This window comes from Mustela nigripes, chromosome X (genome assembly GCF_022355385.1).
Source record: "Mustela nigripes isolate SB6536 chromosome X, MUSNIG.SB6536, whole genome shotgun sequence".
NCBI lineage: Eukaryota > Metazoa > Chordata > Mammalia > Carnivora > Mustelidae > Mustela > Mustela nigripes.
In genome coordinates, this window is record NC_081575.1 from 90,164,784 (window position 1) to 90,182,952 (window position 18,169).

General features: G+C 47.3%; 2 long non-coding RNA genes across 3 annotated transcripts in view; both read right to left on the minus strand.

Moving 5' to 3' along the window:
• Positions 1-11,902, minus strand: part of LOC132006926 (uncharacterized) — a 116,755-nt gene extending 104,853 nt beyond the window's left edge. Inside the window, exons 1-2 of one of the 2 annotated variants that reach the window (XR_009401263.1) lie at positions 11,774-11,902; positions 1,704-1,814 (exon numbers count right to left, since the gene is read on the minus strand). This is a non-coding gene — a long non-coding RNA (uncharacterized LOC132006926). Of the gene's footprint in view, positions 1-1,703; positions 1,815-6,685; positions 6,774-11,773 lie in introns of those variants that run through there. The other variant, XR_009401262.1, reaches the window with a different exon arrangement.
• A 3,471-nt stretch (positions 11,903-15,373) lies between these two features.
• LOC132007405 (uncharacterized) overlaps positions 15,374-18,169 on the minus strand; it is a 42,643-nt gene continuing 39,847 nt past the window's right edge. The window contains exon 4 of the long non-coding RNA XR_009401342.1: positions 15,374-15,507. This is a non-coding gene — a long non-coding RNA (uncharacterized LOC132007405). The remainder of the gene's footprint in view (positions 15,508-18,169) is intronic.

Below are 18,169 nucleotides of genomic sequence, written 5' to 3' on the forward strand. Positions count from 1 at the left end.
ACAAAACACAGTGCATACAAATCAAAGGAAAGGTTAAGTGGAACTTGGTAACCTTGGGCTAGTCTGGAAATGAGCAAAGCTAGCAACAGTCCCTGTACACAGCAGACATTCAGCAGAGAGTTGCCGGTTGGTGCAGCTGCTGTTGACATTCCATAAGCAAAAACCCACGGTGGTCCTGTCCTTGTACTTGGGAGAGATGGACAGATACAGCTGATATGTTTATTCATATCTTCGTTAGATTCTAAACCCCTCGAATGTGGAGACTGTAACCACCCCCACACCTCATGGCCCTGTGTTGATGGCCCTGTGTTGATGGAACTGTGTGTGTGTGTGTGTGTGTGTGTGTGTGTAAGTGTGTGTGTGCTGTAGACATACACACAGTGCTAACCCTGCTGTGTGTGCCCCGGAATGTTCTGGTGCTCATGTCGCAAAGACTTGGGTCAAACAGGGATGGCATGACAGATTAAAAATAAAAGGGCAGAACTCCTGCTTTGTTTTTCTGCCTTTTTCCTGCTGAGTGATCTTGAATGAATTACTAAATGCTTCGGAGTTACAGTTTTCCCAACCAGAAAATGGAGAAATCGCCCCCTGTTTACAAAGTGCTTTGGCAAGACAACTGGAAATATAATGGAAAGTTTATCAAGTGAGATCTCTCAACTAGAATAGAAATTAAAGCATGACATTTTGGATAAAACTCAATATTTTGTTAGTCAAATTCCATCGAAATTATACTTAGGTACATTAACTTAATTTAAGAACTAGTGGCAAATTGTATTACTATTTGACACATTACTGCTCTGCATAATTATTCAATCAGAGCTCCCCTGAAACAAATTAATGCTGATGCAGCCTAATTTTTTTTTAATTCTGAAATAGTTCAAGAATACAGAGAAGTATCCAGAATAATATAATGAGCACCCACACAAACACCATCCAGCTGTTTGGAAGACAGGCATTGTGCCAGATTTTCATCCCCCATTCTTTTCAGAAGTAACCCATTAGAGACCCAGTTGAAGCTCCCTGTGTATCCCTTCCTTGTGCCCCTTCTCCTGGGGGCAAGTTAAAACAGATGGGAGCAGATGAGCCAAGTGTCACATTCCTCCAGCCCACCTGTGGTTTGAGCCCTCGGTTACATGGCAGGGTCCTACCCCTTGGGCCCACCTTAGGTCTCTGCTCCTTTACTCTCAGGCTTTCCTCAAAACCCTCAAGAGTGTACTCAACCTTCACAGGCACATCACCAAAGTCCAGAAGAATAAGAATGAGTACCCACAGGAGAAATATCGACAGAAGGACAGAAGGTGGCAGAGACTTGGAAAAATGCCCTCCGGACAGACACTTCCCAGAGACACTTTTCTCTCAACCAGCGGCCTCAAGAACGCACCCTTTCCTGGCTTTCCCCCCTGCCCTCTCACTGCTTGGGGCTGCCCCTCAGTGAATGCCCTGCCCCCAATTCCTGGTCTCAGGCTCCCCTGGGGGAGGGGACCCAATCTGAGACCGGGCTCTCCTGCAACTATCTATCGTGGGTATCACAATGCATTCTTTCGCACATTTTAAACCTCCATATAAATGATATCATACTAACTTGCGTTTTGCACTTGTGACTTATTTACTCATTTTGCAGCTTTCTGGCACATGGAAAAGTAACCTGGCACAAAACATAGTTGGTTCCCAAATGTCGAACAATGAGGCTGCGTCCAACTCACCAAACTCTGTGTTCAATCCTTCTCGATGCATATCCCACTAATGTCTATGGGTGCTTTTGAACGTGAAAAAAATCCCAGCACAGAGTCCACTTTCCAGTGAGATGCAAAGGTCTGTGTACATGGAAGAAAGAAGAATATTTGAACAAAAGTATTCATTTCCTGGAGTAAAGGATTACATTACCGCACTGAATTGGCCAGGTGAGTCTCCCGACTCTGAAAGTCTAATTCACCCCTGCTCCCCACATACCCAGCTTGGGGACTTGCACATAGCAGGCATTCAATGAATCAAGGACTCATCATTGTATTGATGAGAATACTGGAGCCCCAAAAGATATGAGATCAAGTATCCACAGCCAGTTAGCCGCAGACCTGGAAAGTAGGACATAGTTCACCAGAGCACTAGGATGGGATATTTTTCCATGACGTAGAATGTCAGCAGAATCTAGACTAGAACCCAGTCTCCATGGAAAGGAAACTCTCTCTTCTTCTTTCTTTTCCAGTTTTTTTTTTTAATTGAGATGTGACATACATATGGTGAAATGGAAAGACCACCCTTACCTGAATTTTTACATTTTTTCACCATCAGATTGAGAGATTCAACATTTCCAGCTATCCCCAAATTGTCTCTATGACCCCTCTCAGTCAATTTTCCCCACCCTGAATGCTATCAAGAGAATTACTGTTTCTGTTTCTCATACCATAGATTACTTTTGGCCCATTTTGGAACTTTATATAAATAGAATCACACAAATATATATTTTTTGACATCTAACTTCTTTCACTCAGTACTATGTCTGTGAGACACATCAAGGTTGCACATATCAGTAGTCAATCCTTTTTCCTTGTTGGATGGCATATCATTGTATAAATACATCACAACTCTCTTACCCATTCTATTGTCGATGTACATTATAGGTTATCTCCAGTTTGGAGCTATTATAAATAAAGCTGCCATAAACATTCTTTTTTTTTTTTTTTAAGTTTTATTTATTTATTTTTTTTAGTCATCTCTAACCCCAGTGTGGGGCTTGAACTCACAAACCAGAGATAAAGAGCTGTGTGCTTTTCTGACAGCCAGCCAGGTGCCTTAAACATTCTTAATTGTGTCTTTTGGATAATAAACATTCCAATTTTTATTGGACACATACCTGGAAGTGGATTGCTAGGTCATAGGATTAGCATATCTTTCACTTTAAAAGATGCCTTACTTTAGGGAAATGAGAAGGGTTTTCCCTCACCTGGCAAGGCTGGCAGGGAGTAAAGTTCCTGTTTCTAAGTGTCTCCTCAATAAAAACCAGAGTCTTTCATTGGAAAAGAACCGAGAGAGGCAGTGACTTGACTTCCCACGCCACATTGGAGTCCTGCCCTCACTCCAGTCACAGCTGACTTGAGCTGGGCCACTTTCAGGAAGCAGAAGTCACTATCTCCAAAGGACTTGGATACTTCTGCCTCCTGTGGCTTCCATCCACTCATCCCTTTACATTCCCTCATGGCTCAAGTAGAACCATACATACTCCTTTGGCTTGGGTTGCAACTCCCAAATCCTTCTGTTGGCACTGAACGCTAGACCAGAGTTGGCTTGGACAAGAATGAAATCTGTTTCCAATTCCAAATGGATTAAGGCTCACTACAGCTTCCATCAGCATTGATGGTGATGATGAGCAAACTAAGCAGAGGTGTTACACAATGAGAGGTTAGGAAAGTCAAAGGGTCCGGTCCACTATTGATCATCTCACTCTTGGTACCACATGACATGGGCTCTCAGATCTTTAAGGCCCCTGGAGATCATCTAATCCAACATTTACCCAGTGCCAAATCCCCAAAGTATTTCCAAACCTCTGTTTAAGCACATCTAAGGGAAGAAACTTAGCTCATTCTAAAGCAACCCATCCCATAGTCACATGGAACCACTTTCTAGAAAGTTCTTCCTTTCAACTTGAAGCTGCCTTCTTTTAATTTCCATCTATGGGTCCTCTTTTTGCAGTCTGAGAGCCTTGAAAATAAACTTATTTTTTTCATTTAGCCACTGTGCAAACATCATAGGAGCCCATTCAGTATTCGAGAAAGCTGTCCTCATTCAGCAGGTGAGTTTAAGAAGGGTGAAAGCAAGCAGCAGCTGGGGGTTAGGATGAGGCAAACACTGTTTGATGTCATAGTTACTCTAGACTAGTAACCTTTCTATTTTTAATCTTGCTATGGCTTCACTGATTAGCAAAGAAGGAATATTCAGGCTTCTATTATGTAGCAAGGCCTCGGCGATATTTCCTGTCTCATAACTCAGTGCCCTTGTACTTTGGCAGTCGACCAGAGCAGGATCTGGTCTATCTACTGAGCCCTCTGGGCTAATCTGGTTGGCAGTCTCATGTGTGGTAAGGTAGACTAAGTATGGTCTTCGTAGACATATTAATATGCCCCAAATCAGTAAGCTAGTCTAGCTACTTCTTTGAATCTTGGTTTCATTTATGGCAGAATCCACATTTTAATACCCACCTCAAAGGAACATCAAAGAATCAGACACGTTTATGTATTTGCAGCAGTTGGCCCCATGCAAGGCACACAGAAGATGCTCCATAATCTCTCTTCCTTCATCTTTCTCCCAGAGATGCCCTTGAAACCAGGGATATCTGGTCATGAGAAGGAGCTGCAGCATGGGACCACAGAAAGACCTCTGCCTCTGTCTTTCATTCTAAGCCCACAGCTCTAATTATAATACTGTGAGGGGGCGCTTGGGTGGCTCAGTGGGCTAAAGCCTCTGCCTTCGGCTCAGGTCATGATCTCAGGGTCCTGGGATCGAGCCCTGCATCAGGCTCTCTGCTCCACAGGGATCCTGCTTTCTCCTCTCTCTCTGCCTGCCTCTCTGCCTACTTGTGACCTCTCTGTCAAATAAATAAAATATTTAAAAAAAAATACTGTGAGGCCCTAAACTCGTGATGATCCTTGAGAAAGTTCGTTAACTTCTCTGAATCTTAGATGTTGAACGTATCAAATTAGACGCTTCCCTAGTCTTAGGGACACATTTAAAAACCTCAGGGCTGAGATACCATCTGTGAATCGCTGCCAGCAAAGCTGTTCAGAGGACACTGGAATTTCCCCCAAGACTTTCTTCTCTTAGTCAACTCCGTAAGAGGCAATTTTCCCCCCAGATTATCTGTTTATCTAAATACCTCCATATACCCCTAGCAGTGTTTGATGCATCTCATACGAGACAATTGACATCTTAAGAACATCCACCATATGGGGCCTTCTCAAATTCTCAGAGTGCGCCATGGAAATTCAGCAACCTTTAATACTTACGGACCCAATTCATCTCTGGGAGGAGGGGTTTTCAAGTCTGTTCAGGCTTGATAACAGAGCTCAAAAGCTAAGCAGGGTGGGGCTGGACTGTGAGGGCACCCTAAAGTCAAGCTCAGTACATGACCTTGCTGACACAGTAGCCTCGCCAGCTGTCTCCCTGGGTGATACTGGCCCTGAGTCCTCATGAACAGTTGCTACCTTGACAGCTGGGAATGTAGGGCCCAGACACCATTGGGGTAATAACCAGTCCAGCCCTCAGAGTACCTCAAGACACTCAATACCTCCCTGCATGGAAACAATGCCAGCCAAATGCAACAGCTTTGGTAGTAAGTCTCATAGTTTGGCACGAATAGCAACCCAGCCCATCACCCTTGAAATCAGCAAACATGGACCTAGAGTTCCCTCTGCTTCATCTGTTAGAAGGGAACTGGGAAATAAATCAGATTGCGTCCAGTGCCTGCACTCAGTGCTTCTGCCCTGGGTCTTCCCGGGGCAGTGTCTTTTCAAGAATGCATGCCCACGGGCGCCTGGGTGGCTCAGTGGGTTAAGGCCTCTGCCTTCGGCTCAGGTCATGATCCCAGAGTTCTGGGATTGAGCCCCGCATCGGGCTCTCCTGCTCGGCATGGAGCCTGCTTCCTCCTCTCTCTCTGCCTGCCTCTCTGCCTACTTGTGATTTCTGTCTGTCAAATAAATAAATAAATAATCTTAAAAAAAAAAAAAAAAGAATGCATGCCCAGTTTCCTGCGTCTCCCAACTGGGTCCATCCTGATGGGTTGAATTGTTACCCTCCTTAGAGAACAGAAATCCAGTTTCTGCCTCTGCGTAATTCTGGTCTCTTCTTGGGTGCCATTTTCTTCCTCCTTGAACTAGACAGCCGTACAAAGGAAACCTTTTGGATCCAGCTAACGGGCTGCAGCTTGCCTCCCCTCTCCAGAATCTTGCAAGTGGTGGGTCAGATCTATCTATGCAGGAGGTCCTTGATCAGGGCAACTCATTCACGGGGAGGACATTTGTTGACATCAGTAATCCAGACATGTTCAAAGAAAGACAATAAGAATGAGCCTAAACCAAATCATTTCTCTGTCAGAGCTTAGAATGAATGAGGAGGCTGCAGGGAGGGGAGGGAGGAGTGCCGGGCAGGGAGGGGCCGTACTGGAGGGCTAAGACTGCATAGTAACATCCTAACAAGAAGAGAAGTAAAATCAGACAGGCTCCTGTTGCACACTCTACAATCTCACTGATTTGAGACGGAGGTTAAGCAAGCCTGACAAAGCGGTTCATCAAATCGGAGGTGAGCCCCCATCTCTTGGATTTCATTAATTCCCAGACTGCCTTTCTGTCACTCCCAATCCGTGTGGCTCACCACGTGGCGCTTGTATCTTTCTGGCCTGGCTTCTGCCATCCATCTACTGGTGGCCTGACTCCATTCCCCGAAATCAACTCCCTGTTCCCTTCCTCCTGGCTACCGGCCGGCTGCTGGGAATCCTTAAAGCCTCGTCGAAGATGAGCGGGACAGCAACTGGTGACTCCCGTTTCCCGAAGGCCTTTCTATTTTTAATTTGTTGAAAATATTCCATGTCGAAGTTTCCTTTCTCTCCCTCTCACCCTCTGTGATATTTTTAGGCCACACGGGCTCTTCGGAATGAGCATCTCGCTTGCTGGGCGCCGCAAATAGCTTTCCACCGTACCTGTCAGTCACCGTGTACTATAGGCATGTGTCATGGGGAGAGCAGGTCCTTTCACTCCAGCCTCTCATGCGGGCTCTGCTTCTGTGCGCAGCTAATCTGTCAAGGAATCAAAGACACACCGGCCTCAAAGGGGAGGACCTGGCCCCACGGCCGCCTGCTAGGGTTATTATGAAGGTCCCCTCCATCCTAGACCAGGAGCTCGCTGGGAGCAAGTGGCAGCAGACAGGGGAAAGTCAGAGATCAGGGATCTGAGCAGGGGGAAGGCAACGTGTGTGAGCCGAGGGTGGGAAGGGGCACTTAGGGATCAGGACTTGAAAGCTGAAAGCACCCAGGGATGTTGCAGTCATGACTGCTTTCGGGCAAGGACAGACACAAGAATGATCTGAGATGCTTGCAGGGGAGACCAAAGGTCCCCCCGGTCCGGGGTCTCCTCTGTCAGGGGTGGCTCGGGCGCTTCTGTGGGAAGGAGAGAAGGGTGGAACAAGCCGGCAAGCTCCCTCTTTTATATCACCCTCCCTATCAACTCCTGTGGGGCCAGAGAGAGGCGATGCAGCTGCCTGGCCCTCCCACAAACACTACTGGAAAAGTGTACTTCTGTCAGGGCGGTGGTTCTCAAAGTGTGGGCCGCGGACCAGCAGTGACAACATTGGTGGCAGCAGGCGTGGGGAACTTGTCAGAAATGCAGATTCCTGGGCCCGACTCCAGGCCCATGGAGTCAGAAACTCTGTGATGAGGCCCAGCACTCTGTGTTTTAACTAGCCCCACCCCCCACCAGCCCATCAGGGATTCGGATGCACACCCAAGTTTTAGATGAACTAGATCAGGAAAAGACAAGGCAAGGATAATCTGGAGAGTCAATCGAAAGAGAATTTTTCAAGAGTGTAAGAGAATGGGATGGAAACATCAGGATGTGTCGCCGCTTCTTATGGGATTCCTGAAATGAATGCCATCGATATCTAAAAAAGCAAAATGGCCGTAGACCAGAGGAAAAAACCAGAATTACTTCTCTGAATTAATGTTCTAATGTTAATAGGACCCTTTTTGATGTTTCCTTAGGGGAGAGGGGGTGGCTTTTCAGCAGAAAAACTGTCTGGAGTCAGTTGGGACCAGTGCATGGTGTTTTGATTATGAAGTGAACATCCCCCCAAAGACCACGCATGCCTGAAATTGCCAAGTCCCCCCAAAGCTTGGGCTTAAAAAGTCACATAAATATGTTATAAAAGAAAACTGATGTTTCTAAAAGGAAAACCTGCAAGGACAGCTTTGAAATTAAAATTCTTGGCTGTTCAGTATAGTAGAATAAAGTAGAAGTCTCCCTCCTTGCTCTCAGCTCACCGCCTTCCATCTTATTTACCGAGAAAATTGAAGTCAGCAGAAGTGAAATCCCACGTGTGAGCCTACCACCAACTACCCCCACCTCCCCGGCCTCTCTACCCTCCTCTCCACATTCCCTTGTGCAAGACCTTCCCACAATGCTGGAAGGCCACGTCCTCCCCCGGTGCCCTGGGATGCTATCTGCTCCAAACATGCTCCTCCTGCAACTACTGGTTACCCCTCCCAACCCAGTGGCACCCTCTGCACGCGGACATTCAGAACTGCGGCCCGGCCTTCACAGTCTCTCTTGACCCTGTGGCCACCACCAGCTACCAAGCTGCTCCTCCACTCCGTTGTTTAGTTAAAAAAACATGACCTGAGTCTAACTTGCTGTGTCTACTTTCTCTGCTCCTTGTCTTTTCAGATCCCTTTCTGGTCAGGCCTCACCTACTCCACCAACATCCTCCTTCTTCAGGTCACCAGAGATTTCCATGTCGTCAGCCCCAGTGACCTGCACTCCAGCTCTCTGGCTCTGCTTCTCAAACAGTCTCTGACATGGTTCGCATCTCACTGGCCTCTCCTTCTCTGTCTCCTCCCTGAGTCCCCTCACTTCTCCCTATCCTCAACTTTGGAATGTTCCAGAATGCTCTGAGTCTTTGCCTACTCTAGCTATTCACATGTTCCTAAGTGAGCTCATCCAGTCCCTCAGCTTTACAATATCCACCAGGAGATCAAAAACTCTCCAGAACCAACCATCGCTCTCCACCTTCACCGTTACCACCCTGCTCCAAGCCCTCATCGTCTCTTGCTGGGACTATGACAGTAGCTTCCACCCTTGTCCAACTGGTCTATTCTCTTTCAGACTGGTCCTTTAAAGAGGCAAGTCAGATCATGTTACCTCTCTACCCAGAACCTCAAGTTGTCCCTACAAGACAAGTCTGTCCCTAGACCTGCAAAGCCCTTCCTGACTCTGCCTTGGCTTCTTCTAGGAACTTCTAAGAACTCTACAGAATGAGGAAATTCTCCCCTCTTGCTATTGGGCTCCAGCTACTCTGGCTTCCTCAAAGGTCTTTAAATCTATCAAGCTGCTCCCACCTCCAGGCCCTTGTTCTTGCCATTTCCTCTGCCTAGAAATGCCCTTCCCTTATATCTCCATTTCTTTCTTCCTGATTTCATTTGCATGTCTGCTCACCAAAGAGATCTTCCCAGACCCCTTACCCTAAAGTCATCCACACATCCTCACTCCATCCAATCCCACCATCGGTCACTGTACCCTGCATTTTTTTTTTTCATCATAGTGCTTCCCACTCCCTGGGATGCTCTGTATGTATTTACTTCCTTATTTGTTGTCTGCCTCCGTCTTATGGAATATATGCTCCATGTTTCCCAGCATCCAGAAAGGTGCTTGGCACATAGTAGAGGTTTCCAGTAACATTTTGTTGAATTGATTAATGGATAAATGAACAACGGTATGTTCTCTGTCCTACAGAAGGAGGTGAGGGTCGGGTCTTCTCTGTTGGGGAAACTTGACACTTAACAGGGCGAGTACTGGTTCTCTGTCCTAAATCTTGACCTCATCATAACTCTAGGACCTTGAGCAGATGCCTACAACACTGTGAGCTTCAGTGTGCTAATCTGCAAAGTAGTGATGGTAATTGCACTCGTTTTTCCAGGATTGTTGTGATAACAAATGAATACATACATAGAAACTCCTTAGAACATAGAAACTCCTTAGAACAATGCCTGGCAGGTAGGAAGCATGCACTGTTGCTACCCGCCCTGTGTAAGTTTCTTGGGCAATTCTGGTATATCGCCAGGTTTGAAAATTGGGGCTACAGACTGGAGACCCCATTAGATGAGAAGACAGGAGATGTTCAAGAAAAGCAGAGCAAGCCAGAGGTCAAGGAGAAACTAAAGCAGCACACGCCTGGCTGCTTTCTAAAGGGTGAACGGCTTTGAATGGATCCCAGGACAGGCCCTGTGCTCTCCTAAGGGTATCCAGGTAATCTGCCACTGATCTGGGGGGAATCAGCGCCATCTCAGTGAGATTCTAGTTGGTTATCCTCACCCAGCTCACCAGTTCAAAGGCAGATGAACTGTCTTCTCCAGCCACAGCGGGTAACAGAAAGATCCATGTACGGCATGCAGGGCTGCCAGGATGTAGAGAACATCACAGGGGTGCTAACCAGGCCCAGCCGTAATAGGGGTACAGTCGGCGGCAACGGCCCCTCCTCCCACCCTCCGGAAGCTTCCACACGCCTCACAAAAACCATCCAATCTGCTCCCTGATGTCAGAAATTGCTTTAGAAGCAGACACGCTTTCCTCTGGATGGCAGAAGATGGCCAAAAGGCAGACACTTCCAGAAGAATCACAGAGGCAAACTGGCCACGTATTTGATCAGTCACTCTGCAAAGGAGGTATCGATAGGAGAAGGGCACGATGGTGTTCTGTGCCCCCACTCACTCCACCCAAACTCCGTGGATTTCCCACCTCTGTCAAACCCCCAGGGGAGACTTAATGCACCCCAAGAGGAGCAACGCAAAGGACGCGGCGCTCATCCGCATTTTGTAAGGCACTTCTGTCTCGGCATGTGGCTTCATTTAGCTCAAGTGGTATTACTGCTTCTTTCTGCCTCCCATACCCCTCCGCCCCCCTCAGCCCCCTTCCCACAGATCTCTCCCTTCTAGCTCCTTCTACAAATGCCTGCAATTCCTGGAGGGCCCTTCAGGTGTCTGAACTATATCTTTCCTGGGCTGGGACAGCTCCCTGCCCAATGGCCTGGTTGTCAGCATCCAGGCTCCTTCTTTATCTCCGCCTGAGTCTCCCTGTGCTCTCTGGCCTTACAGGTTCACGGTGTCAGCAGAATTCTAGGCCCTCGTTGGAAAGCGCTGATCTAAAAGTATGGAGCTCCCAGCCCTCACCGCTTCCCATCTTTCTTAGGAGATAGTAGCAGATGCTTCTAAAACAATCCTTTTGTGAGACTTGCCTCACGAAAGAGGGTCTCCTCACTTTCCCAAGCCCTGGGGTTTTTCTGAAATGATTATTTTACACAATGTTCTATTCGTTTCTGGTGTACCATAGAGCAAGCCTCACTTTTGCATCAATCTCTCCCCACTTTGCTGTCACTGGCTTTTCCTCAAGGGTGCAGAAGGGGCTGAGAGCACAGCTGAGCCCCAGGCCCCCCAGAGGACCATTCCCCGAGCAGCTCCACTAACCCTGACACGATCTTGGGCCGCCCTCCACAGGGTACTGCTCAGGGTGGTGACCGTGGCCCTGGTGTGTCATCCACCTCCAAAAAGAAGGTTAGAGGGACAGGCACTGGACACAGATGACCCCATTGAATCTTTACAGCCTTTCTACAAAATAGGTATTACCATCCTCTTTTTACAGGTAAGGACCCCAGGCCAGGGGAAGGGAGCGAACTTGCCCACAGCACTCCAGCAAGTCCATGTGGCACCTGCCACGTGAGCCCGTCTTTTGAGGATGCCCACGGTTCGGAATCATCTTTGAACTGCCCCCTCCCCAAAGTGTGTGCATGCACACACATACACACACACAGAACACACTCCTTTTATCATTACAATCAATAAGCGAAATTGACAGCACATTACCCCAAATGATCCATTAGAGTCTCTAACTTGAGTTATGTAATGTGGAAGATATAAACCAATCAGACTCCTAAGGGGGTAATCAATCTATCCTTAGAGCCAGGCCTGGCATAGAAAAATCAGGAGTCCAAAATCCTGGGTTAAAGTTCTTGCCCAGCCACTTACCAGCTCTGGGACTTTGGAAAATCTTCCATTATCTCTCCAAGCCTGTCGCCTCATCTGCAAAATGGGAACTTTGACACTTGCCTTACCTGCCTCATGAGCAGAATCGAATAAGTTCATGGAGATTGTATCGATGCACCTGTCAAGAAAGAAGACAACAAATGCCTTTGCGAGCTCAAGCTATTACGGCATGGACAGTAGAAATGGTATAGCCACTAACTCAAATACACAAAATTGTAACTTTCAAAAATTTCCCGTAAACAGGACTTAAATCCTATCTGGGGCTCCCATCTGTCTGATGCAGAAAACATAGCACGGTCACTAATAGGCTGTCAGACACTCCGGCGATTTTCTCAGTCATCCAGATTGAAACTCAATGCCAACACACAGTTCCCTGCATCGCCTCCCCTCCTTTCCCTAGGCTGGTGCGTGGCTCCGGTGTTCCCCAAATGTTGTCTGAACACCAGCAGGAAGAGGGTCTTCCTCAAAGTCGCCATCTGTCTATGTCTTTCAAGATGTGCCTGTGTCCTCTTGCTTTCCTGGTTGGGTGGTCTGTTCTCTGCTGAATGATATACCTCCTCTCTGTCTCTCTCTCTCTCTTTCCCTGTCTCTCTCTTGATTCCTTTTAGTCTAGCCTCTAAATATGGGCTGTTTTCAAGATTCAGTACTTGATCTTACGCCATTTTTTCCTACTTTGTTTCCCTCAGACACTTTATCTACCTTTCTGGCTTCACATCAAAGGTGAAGATCCCCCAGATCAAAGCTCTGGCCCCAGTGCCTCCCCCCTGATCATCACACGACCATGATGGTGATCTCGGAAGGAACCATTCATTTTTCCTGCGGTACTTTGTATCTCCAGCCGCCTGGCAGACACCCCCCGCCCCCACCTGGGTGCTTTGTAACCATCCCAAACTCCCTCTGGCTAAGGCCAGATTTAGGATCCGTCCCCCAGAGAGCCAGCTCCCCTCTATGGTGCCTCATGGCTCCCAAGGGAGGTGCCATTAACCTCCCCCACCCCAACACGCCAGGCACAAGTTCAAGGCTTGGAGCTTCTCTGCATCGTTTTTTCTCTCTCTCTCCTTGCATCTGCTTGAGCCTTGTGATGCTCACTTCTCACCACTTAAGGTCTCTGGAAGCTGTTTTTCTTTTCTGCTCATACTGGCACCACCAGCGTTCAGGCGATTATTGCTTCATGCCTCAATTACTAAAATCGTATCCTGATTTGCTTCCAATTAAAATGCATCCCGCCCGACAAGTCTCTTATCTACTTCCCGGTGACCTCCCAATCAATACTTGTTGAAACATAAGGGGTTCTTAATGGGTGGCACCGGGTTAGCAGATGGGCTCCAGGGGAAACTGCGAACCCTCTGAAATAATAGGAAACATTATTTAAACCAGATGATTAGAAATTTGATTTACGATGCAAATGTTTCTCGGGGAGGGAGCGAGTGTTTCAACCTACACTCACACCTGAAAGTCTCTGCAGCTCGAGTTAGGAGCTCTCCGGAGAGCGCATCTGAAGGGAGAAAATGAAGGCCTGCGACCCAGAGTCAGTCTTCATTCATCATTGGTTCCAGGGACTCTAATCAGCCAATCAGTCATTCTGTATATGTGGAACACAGATGATATGCCAGAATTTTCGAGGGAGCATTTCACTTCATCTTTATCATGAGCCTTTTATGGCACCCATTTTACAAATGAGGGCACTGAGGCTCAGCCAGAGGAGAGCCCTGGCTTGAGGCTACACAGCTGGACAAGAGCGCTGCTACCCAGACCCAGTCTACATCCAGCACTGGCATTCCCTCCCAAAACCCTTTTGTCTCCCCAACCTTCTGTGTGCCGGCGAATGGCCCTGCCCTCGGCGTATAAACATGAACAGAACTGAGCGAAATGGAAGTTAAAGCCCCCGGCACTGGGCCCAATGCAAAAGTAGGGATTCAAAGCAGTTGGTTCAAAGAATGATTATTGAAAAGCATCGGGCCGAGTGCTCAGCTTAGGGAATTGGCAGGGTGATAAGGGAAGGTCATCCAAAGTGCCAAGGCAGTGCCAAGCAAGAGGGTCCAACTGCCGGGGACAACCAACTGACCATACTGTGACCATTGAACAGTGAGCCACTCAGAGCCAAAGGCTTGGTCTCCATCAGCCTCTCTAATAGCCTTCAAGACACGGCTATTAAATAAATCAAGTCCAATCTATAATTCTACAGATGCAACTAAAAGCAAGAAAAGAGAAGAAATACAGAAAATCAGCTGGGAAATTCTGGCTGGTAAAACTATGAGGTGAAATTTCCCTTTGTCTCATAGATAAGTACCTGACAATCCAAACAAAGAAGGGAATCAACATTATCTAAAGAGTGGCGGTAGGATCCCGGGGTCAGGGGGACAGAATGTCCCTCTCCAGTCTTGTCTCACAGAGGACCCGCAGGTCTGTTGCATAACGTGTCCTTGACCGAGTGGAGCTGGGACTTATCGTTAGGGCAAGTTTATCTCACAGATAAACACAGGGGCGCTCCCCGAGGCGTGCAATTTGACCATACTGTGTGGGGAAAATCAACCGTTAAGATTGTGGCCGGCTAGAGAAATCAGAAAACCAGACTGACAGGCTCAGCCTGGGTTTTTAATTAATCATTCTCTCATCCTTCTGTCCCCTTCTAACCACGGCCACCAGCTCTCGGTTCCTCAGCTGGGAACTCTTTTCCTCAGTCAGGGAGTGACAGCCCCTCTCCCTCTCAGGGGACACTCTCCACCATTACGTGATATGACCACGGGCCACCTCGGGGAGCCCTGTTCAAGCTTTTCATTGGTGATTGCCGGCTCACCTCAGAAGTCCCAGCACAAAACTACGTGCCTTCTGCTCCCCTTACTTTGTTTTCAACTCCCAGCGCCCTAGTTTCCTCCACACTTTGGGAGGGAGCGTGTGAAAAGCTCAGCAAGCCGACACAGAAGCGAGCCGGTTCAGCCACAGTAACCACGAGGCAAGGGACACGTGTTGCTTCTCTCTGATTTTCTTCTGGGCTGATGGGAGAGGCCAGGTTCCTGGCTGAGAAAGCCACACATGTGAGGCAGCATTCATCCAGGATAAAAGCGAGGAGATATTTGATTCCAACTTTGGCCAGCATCCCCCACCCCCACCCCCCACCCTTACATAGAAAGGGGCTTTTTTTTTTTTTTCTGGATTCACACTTGGATGCACAGCCTGAACAGTGGCACAGTCGTGCCCATCTGGCTTTCAGGGCTTGGTGGGTCAGGAACCCGTGCCCCTATCCCTGCATTTCTGTCTGCTGTCCCAGCCTGGACCCGGGGACAGGGCCTCTCTCACATTTCCGGCCCACGGGTTGGAGCTCTCCTTGGGGGCTAGAGGAAGATGGGCTCTGGCAAAATCCACATGAAGGAATGGATGCCTTCTCCAGGGATGGAGAAGGGTTTTTATAAATAAAGTTCAGAGAACCAATAGCTTGCTGGAGGCAAGGTAGATCGTTTTAAAAGCAAGTGGCTATGGCGACATTGGCATTTCCTCCAAAGCAAACCTGGCTGGCATGGTCAGGGATAGGGATTAGAAAGTGTCCGCGGCGCTGGACACATGGGACCCCTCAGTAAGGAGGCAGAGGGAACTTAACTGGGACGTTTCCGAGGTCTCTCCACGTGCAAGCACACACTGGCTCCACTGGGTCACATGCTGCCCCAGGTCACAGACATCGCCTCCAGAAGCCCCAGGTGAAGACAAGCCTATGACAGCAGCTGGGGGGAAATTAAGAGGCTTAGACAGGTGGACGAAAGTCAATGTCACCTTATACTAGGGGTTTTAACCTGGGATCCAAGGAGGAATTCGAATTCAGAGGTCTGTGGACTGAGATGCGAAAAGGTTGTCATTTTTAGACTCCCTGACCTCTAATTGAAATGTAGCATTTTCATGAGCACTGGGCATTGTAGGTAAGCGGTGAATCACTGAAACTAATATTGTGCTGTATGTGGACTAACTAAAATGTAAATAAAAATTTGAAAAGGGGGAAAAATCTAATAAAATTCAGCATTTTCTTTGTTCGCGAACGTAGGAAACAGGCCGCCATTTTATTAGTGTCTTTTGCCACCGATAAACGTCACATCCGTTCATATCGTTGTGGTTGTTCAGAATATCTCAATCTATCATTTCTGCTCATCTGTGCTTCAAAATTATGCCAGCTATTAGACCTGTCACTAGAACTTGCTGTTGAATATATCAATAAAACACATCAATTACTATCTCACAAATGTGTTTACTAATATTTTGATAACTACATTTCAATATAATTGGCTCCCTTTTGAATCTGATGTATTTTTGATGCATCTCAAAAACATTCTTTTGAGAGGGAATGCATTGGCTTCACAAAACTGCCAAAGTGGTCCATGGCGCAGAAATATACGCAGCACTCCCGTGTTTGAACATCTGATGTCAAGGGTCTATCATAAATGAATATGGACAGCTTATTTCAAATAATCACCACAAGCCCACAAGCAAATTTCTCATTGATCGTATATTATGAAGGAAGAAACAGAGGATTAAAGCAGAGTCTATCTGATTTCAAAGGCTGTGATCTTTCTACTACAGCATACGCATGTGCACACACACACATGCACGCACATGCGCGTGCGCGCGCACACACACACACACACACAAATACACATATCTTTTTATGACTCCCAAACATCCAGTCAAAAATTCAATTAGAACAGATACTATTGGTCATCAAACTAAATTAACTAGTGATCTGTCTCTACAAAGCCACAAGAACTGGTTGAAACAATGAAAAAAAAAATCAATCTAACAGATGTTTTGTCTAATTGCACTCATAATTTGATGGCCCTCTCCCCCCCCACTTCCCAAAGTGGCTGAGTAGGCCAAGAATTTCCTGTTCTGGGACACAAGTGAAACGAGCCCATCCAAGTCTAGGCTTCCACACCCCCTCCCCTTCCCACCCCCCTGGACACCTACCCCATTCTGCCCAACCTAATGGCTTTAGGACTAAATTATTCACGAAGGGAAGGGGAGGGGAGAGGAGGACAGGCCAGGGCAGGCCTAGAATCCATTTGGCCTTGGGTGCTAGGGAGAAAGACAGAGGGGTCTCCACCCTTAGAGAATTAACATTAGAATTTTGAGGACCAGTAAGAAAGAAAAAAATTCCTCCAAGAGGACATTAGTTCATGACAACACCAGCAAGGGCCACGAAGGAGGCATTCAGGGCGTTATATTAGAGAGGGTCCTCACCTAGTCTGGGGTCTAAGAAAAGATTTCTCTGAGGAATCGGTGTTTGCGAACTCATCTTTTATAGTATTTATGGTTTTAATATCCTGCTGGCATGTAACCCTCCTTTCATTATAATATGAAATAAAGGCAGGCCTCACCTCTGCCATCTCCTCTTGGAGGAGAAGGGTGGGTTTCCCAGGGCTTCAAGTAAAGACCCTACTTGCTGGGAAGTGGGAGCCGGTGGCAAAAGCGTCTGCCAGACTTGGTTAGTGCACAGCCCCAGACAGCTTGAGGTGCCCCTGGCTGGTGTCAACACAGCTAAGCTGAGCAAGGTTGAGCAGCGCAGCCCACCCCATGTGGCCCAGCTCATCCCCGGCCCCGCGGCCCCGTGTGGGAATTGGGGCACACCAGCCACACGCCTCGTGGGGCATTCTGACGGCCTGCTGCGAATTCCATCAATCAGCCTTTGCAGTCCCTTGTCCCAGTTGCACATGCTGTACAGCATAAACCCAGTGTCTTTTCAACTAGAAGCATAACAGTCGCCGTTAGGATGAGGGATGGTCTGGTATGAGGGAAACCTCCTTTTCCCAGGAGGCAAAGACTCCCGGAGTAAAGGTTTAAAATTCCTACTTGAAAACAAAATTACAGTGCATGCAGGAAGTACCCCTTCCGATAAATTATTCCATCCGATTTTGTGATCTCTTTTTTCTCCCTCCTGACTTCTTTTGACATCACTGATACTGGGCACTCAGCAACATGGGAAAGGAAAGGAGAGGAACAAAGACATTACTGTTAACCCGATCGCAAATAATAAATTGAGTTTTGGAGGGTATTGCTAACAAATACGTACAAAAACTCTTTATGCTCAGAATGAAATCTTGTCCTCACTTCAAAATTTCTTCCTAAAGCATCTGTTCTTTTGAAGGAAATACGTGATCTCATGACTTGCGGAAAAAAAAAAAAAAAAAAAAGATTTACCACCCACATAAGAAATATCCTTATTCTGGAAACTTCTGACTCGTACACCTCTATTTGGTCTCTTGCTATCTACATTCCAAGGGTCATTTTTGTTCTCTAGAGGAAGCCTTATGTAATGGTCACTTACAAAACAGATTTTCCTGGGTTAAAGCATACCCAAGTCATGCTAATAATAATAAGAATGTCACAGCCACAAGTCCC